This window comes from Thamnophis elegans, chromosome 3 (assembly GCF_009769535.1).
Source record: "Thamnophis elegans isolate rThaEle1 chromosome 3, rThaEle1.pri, whole genome shotgun sequence".
NCBI classification, from domain to species: domain Eukaryota; kingdom Metazoa; phylum Chordata; class Lepidosauria; order Squamata; family Colubridae; genus Thamnophis; species Thamnophis elegans.
In genome coordinates this window covers 78826380-78832379 of record NC_045543.1, presented here as the reverse complement: position 1 = coordinate 78832379, position 6000 = coordinate 78826380, and positions in this window count along the sequence as shown.

Below are 6000 nucleotides of genomic sequence, written 5' to 3'. Positions count from 1 at the left end.
GCTTGGCAACCCACTTATTTTTATCATCATTTAGTGTCCCAAGGTCATGTGATCATCTCTTGCGACTGAGAATCAAAGTCAACTTCTGAAGGCAGATTCACAAACTTCAATTCTGAAGGCAGATTCACTTAACAACCATGTTCCTAACTTAACAATGGCAGTGATTCACCTAACAATGTGGCAAGAAAGGTTGTAGAATGAGGCCGTACTCACTTAACAACTGCTTCACTTAGCAACATAAATTTTGGGATCAGTTGTTTATAAGTATGAAGAACAGTCGTAAGTCATATTTTTCAGTGCTGCTGTAACTTTGAACTGAACTGAAATGAACTGTTGTAAGACAAGGACTAGAGAAGGTCGTAGCATTGGTTTCCTTTGAGGTTGCCTGTTTGATATGATTTGAATGGGTTTTGTATTACTCTAAAACACATTTTCTGCCTGGTCTGAATAGGTAGCGTAATTTCTTTCTGCATCTGTGAAATCTTGACCTTAACTAAGGCTATATAGACAACTTGTGTATCACTTTCACTGGCTTGCCTAAATAAATTACAAGAAACCTGTATAGTATTTGTGGTACTGCCCTACGGTCCATGCAACGAAATTCCAAGAACAGAAGTATATTTATATTTTCTCTCTTTTCAACTCATGTTTGAGAGCTCAGGAAAAAGTCTGAGCAGGATGATAGATAATTCATTCAAATGCTTTTTCTCCATAAAATTGATCTCACTCCCCTCATGCAATCCCTCTTTGTAATTCAGGCTATATATTTTTTTTTCAAATAAGCAAACAAACAAAAGGTCCTTGATTGTGTGTCTGTGAAACAGCTTATCTCCAAATTACTCATTAATTGAGGAAAAATGCTGTATTTTGGTGAAGAGGATTTGATTTATAAACTAGATAGATTAATCAGATTAACTAGAGCTAGGGCAGATTTATATTTGTTTATTAAAAAGTTGAATATGTCTTTAAGCCTGGCAGTGGTCAGCTATTCTGTGGACTTGAATCATCTATCTGTTTACCTGGAAGATCTGAAACACCTTGACTGTTTTTCAAAATAGCACCTTATAAATACTCAGCCTGTGCTCATTATTGTACTTTGGCACAGTGATGGTTGGATGATTGTAGAAGTAACAATACATTGCTAGTGGGAAAATAGCAATAGCAGTTAGACTTATATACTGCTTCAAAATGCTTTTACAGCCCTCTCTAAGCAGTGTACAGAGTTAGATTATAATTATTGCTCCCAACAATCTGAGTTTTACCCACCTCAGAAGGATGGAAGGCTGAGTCAACCTTGAGCTGGTGAGATTCGATCTACCAAACTGCTGGCAGCCAGTGATCAGCAGAAGTAGCCTGCAGTACTGCACTCTAACCACTGTACCACCACGGCTCTATAAGGACCCATAAACCACATACTCATCATTTTAAAAAAAGATTCCAAATAATGGAGTGATTGGCATTAAGGTAAAGGTTTCCCTCGCACATACTGTATGTGCTAGTCATTCCTGACTCTAGGGCGTGGTGCTCATCTCTATTTCAAAGCCAAAGAGCGAGCGCTGTTCCAAAGGTGTCTCCGTGGCCATGTGGCCAGAATGACTAAATGCCAAAGGCACATGGAACACTGTTACCTTCCCACCAAAGCTGGTTTCTATTTTTTCTACTTGCATTTTTATATTCTTTAAAATTGCTAGGTAGGCAGAAGCTGGGACAAGTAATGAGAGCTCTCTCCGTTACACGGTACTGGGGATTCGAACTGCCGAACTGCCAACCTTTCTGATCAACAAGCTCAGCGTCTTAGCCACTGAGCCACAACATCCCTAATCTAATGTTTTGGCATTAGATTTATATATTTGGACTACAAAACGGCCAAAATTTGATTTATCTATCCATTTATCTTTCTATTCACCTATCCATCTAGCCAATAATAGCAGTAAACTCAATGGAGGCTCCAATTAGCGTAAAATAAATTTGCTGAATGGATGTTATGCTCATTTTGTATAATGAATAAAATTGGAGCAATTTAGACCCTTTGCTCATATAGAAATCCAATGTGAAGTATTGTCAACAGATGTTTGTCCAGCATCTACTGGAATACATTGAACTGAAGGAGAATTCATCATCTGAGACCTTGTACTCATTTTACTATGCATAATAATATAATATGCCTATTGATATAACTTATCCTTTTTGCTTTATCTTTTTCTATAATCTTTCTTTACTGAGAAGAAACCGAGATGCCTTCTTGAATTATTTCCATTCCATGGCACTTTCTGCAAGCATTCACCCATAATTCAGTCCTATCTCCTTTATATATTAATATGCACTTTAAACACACTCTCATAAACATGCACAAAGACTGGTTTGAATTTAAATATGATTTTAAAGTATCTTTATTCAAAGACGGCATTTCTAAATGCATTTGTGCTAAAAATACATATTTTTAAGAGAACCGCGATATGCATTTTCAAATAGGATAACTTTGGAAAGGGAGGAAGTTACAGATATTGCAAAAATTATAAGAAAAGCCCTATTGATGTGGGAAAACATGGTTCATTTTTGAGCTGAGCAGTTGAAATGGTCATGAGAATATGGCGCTTGCAAAAATACAAATAATTACCCATCTGAAATAATGATAGAACCTGGGTTTGCCAGAAAGGATCTGGGAATTTGTAAGGGATAGAAGACCTGGGATCATCACAATTTAATCTGAAATGTTAATTAGAGAAAAATTTAGTTAAGAGTCTGCTTTGATTCTCTGCTGCTTCTTTCTTTTGATTCATCATCAGTAGAGAAGTTAAATGTGGAGTTGTCCTGCAGCGACATCAGACATCAAATACATCTTTCCATTCACCAACCAGCACAAAGGCAGCCTTCTATGCGGCTCCCAGCTGTTGAGCATTATATTCCAAATCAGGCAACTTTTGAAAGACTGACCAGCCACCACTTCCCAGGTTTAAAGATAAATTACCTGCTTCTGACAGGTAACTTAATTATGCACATTTTGGACTGTCCCAAAAGTGCTTTTTCAAGAGGCAGCTGGACTTTCTTATTTTTCTTTGAAGATGTTTTGCTTCTCATCCAGGAAGATCCTTCAGCTCTGACTGCATAGTGGAAAATGGAAGGATTTATACTCCTTGCAGACAGCTGGTGATTTCCATTATTTTAGAGAATCTTTGAAGCCACTTGGATGTTTGACTGTGTTCTCCAGGTCACCTGAGTAGTGCAAATAGGTGTGGAGCCGTCTTCGAACTGCTGAAAGGCTGTGTTGTAGAGCTGTGCTTTCTGCAGGACGTTTTTGCCCTCTGTCCCTTCACTGTTGAACACAGGTGCTGTTCCTTTATCTGTATTAATTACTAAACAAAGGGCACTCCAGCTGAGTTTATCAGCAAGAGAGGAGAAAAAATTAATGCAAAGACGGAAATCATAAAACAGAGCAGGTTGAAAGGGCTTCTCAGATGATGGATCTAATTATCCACATGATCAGGTTGATCTGGGCAGGTGAGGAACACATTTCTACCCATTGTGGCCTCTGTCTCTTCCAAAGATGAGTATATTTGTATCTATCTATCATCTATCATCTATTTTTTGTAACTCTAGGCCACCTACTGTATCTCCCTCAAAGAAGACTTTTGAAAATGGAAAGTAATAAGAATCATTTCTGTGAACTGTATAAGAGACAGATCTGTACAAATAGATAAACACTAAATTTGAACAGTTTCCCCTCCCAAACACACGAACAGAATACCTTATAAAAACACACAAAAGTCCTTCATAATGCCCCCTTGTCAATCAAAAAAGTTTCTTTCTCTCTTAAGCCAAAGTCAACTTCTGATGACTTCACAGACAAGTCCTTACAGGCTACAATACAAAATCAGAGTCCCATTCCTTCCTTCCCCAATGCTTTTTTCCCTACTTCCTGATCTAGCTTGGCATTTGTTACAGTCTGTAGGAAATCACATATTAACCCGGTCAAACTGGGCTTAACTCCTTCCGCTTTCATTTAACTTTTATTTAGACACCAAAAACAGATTATCAGGAATGAGCTTCTTTACCCAAAAGCACATTTCTGGATTCCTAGGGTTTGTGACAATACTCTTTCCCCTGCTTTTCTCAAGAGGAAGAATTTTGGAAAACCATCTCAGGATCATTGTCCCCACTGGGCACAATCACCACAAAAGGCAAGGCTGCACAGTACAATTGCATAGGTTTATTGAATCCAAGAATGACCCTTCAGTACATGTCTCTCTTCCAGCACAACTAATTAGAGGTGCACATAGCAGATCGACATAGGTTTTCCAATTAATGCAAACAGAGAGATTATCTAAATTAGTAGTCAGTTACTAAAAGTTGTCTTGCCACTCTTTGATTCCAAAAAGATTTGCAGTGTGAAAAAACATATGAGAGGAAGCTAGCAAAAAAAAAAAACAAGATTAAAATAGTGTGTTATATCCAAAGCAGAAAAACTAGATTCTGTAATAGTTTTATACCATTATAGTATCAACTCTCAAGACTCTTTTCTCCACTATGTATTCTAAATAGTCTTGTGATGTGTGTGTGTGTATATACATTTGTGCGTATACATACATTTACACACACACACACACACACACACACACACACATACATCGTATTTTTTGGAGTATAAACCACTCTGGACTATAAGACAAACCTACCTTTTGGGGGGGAGGAAAACAAGAAAAAAATCTGCCTCTGCCTCTGCCTCCCAGCATCCATGTAGCATTCATCTGTCCCATTTACTGTGGCCCATTTGCCGCCGCCATGACCCATTTGCCACCACTGCAGCCCATTCGGCATGGTCATTTGATGCTGCCGCAGCCCATTTCGTGCAGCCTATTCGCCACTGCATGGTCTGTTTACCGTGGCCCATTTTCTGTGGCCCGTTTTGTGGTCCAGGTACCCCTTGCTTCTATATATTCAAAGGTTCCTTTCAACAAAGTTGGGACAAATTACTTTTCAAAAACTCATTTTTGGAATGCAATATACACACTTTCTTCAGAATAGGAAGTTCTACATCAACACCCAAGGATTTGGGAGGATGCATTTGGCCCTTGAGGTTCAGGTGGAGCATTCCTTCAGCTGTGTCATGTTCTTGATTTGGTCATTCCCAGCAGTGTAGCAATAGGAATAGCACTTAGACTTAAATACTGATTTACAGTGTTTTACAGCCCTCTCTACATGGTTTCCAGAGTCAGCATATTGCCCCCAACAATCTACCAACCTCAGAAGAATGGAAGGCTGAGACAATCTTGAGCCTGGTGAGATTTAAACTACCGTATTTTTCGGAGTGTAAGATGCACTGGAGTATAAGACTCACCGAGGTTTTGAAGAGGCAATTTTTTTTTAAAAAAAAGTAGGTAGGTAGAGAGAGGGATAGATAGAGAAAGAGAGAGGAATATAGTAGCTAGGTAGGGAAAGAGAGAGAGAGTAGGTAGGTAGGTAGGTAGGTAAATGGGTAGGTAGGTAGATAAAGGGAGAGTGAGAGAGAGAAATTGAGAGAGAAATACAGTAGGTAGGTAGGGAGAGAGAGAGTAGGTAGGATGGTCGGTAGTGGGATATAGAGAGAAATAGAGAGTGTGAGAGAGAGAAATACAGTAGGTAGGTAGGGAGAGAGAGAGTAGGTATTTAGGTACGTAGGTAGATAGAGGGGAAGAGAGAAAGAGAGAGAGCAATACACTAGGTAGGTAGGGAGAGAGAGAGAATAGGTAGGTAGATTGATGTTTCCAGGTGTATTTATCCATGTGCTGGAAAAGGAAATCGCTGACAATCTGCAGCACCTAAGACTTTGCTTCTGCTGGCACAGCACTTGATCAATCTAATTCTCATCAATGACTCGAAGGAGCTTTTCGAAAGGAAAAAAAAGTTTTTGCACTCTGCAAACCTCTCAAAAACAACCCATTTTTCATGAAAATGGGCCCATTTATTTTTTTAAAAAGGCATGAATAGCCTTTGGGGGGCTTGCAGAGTGGTCTGGGGGGGGCA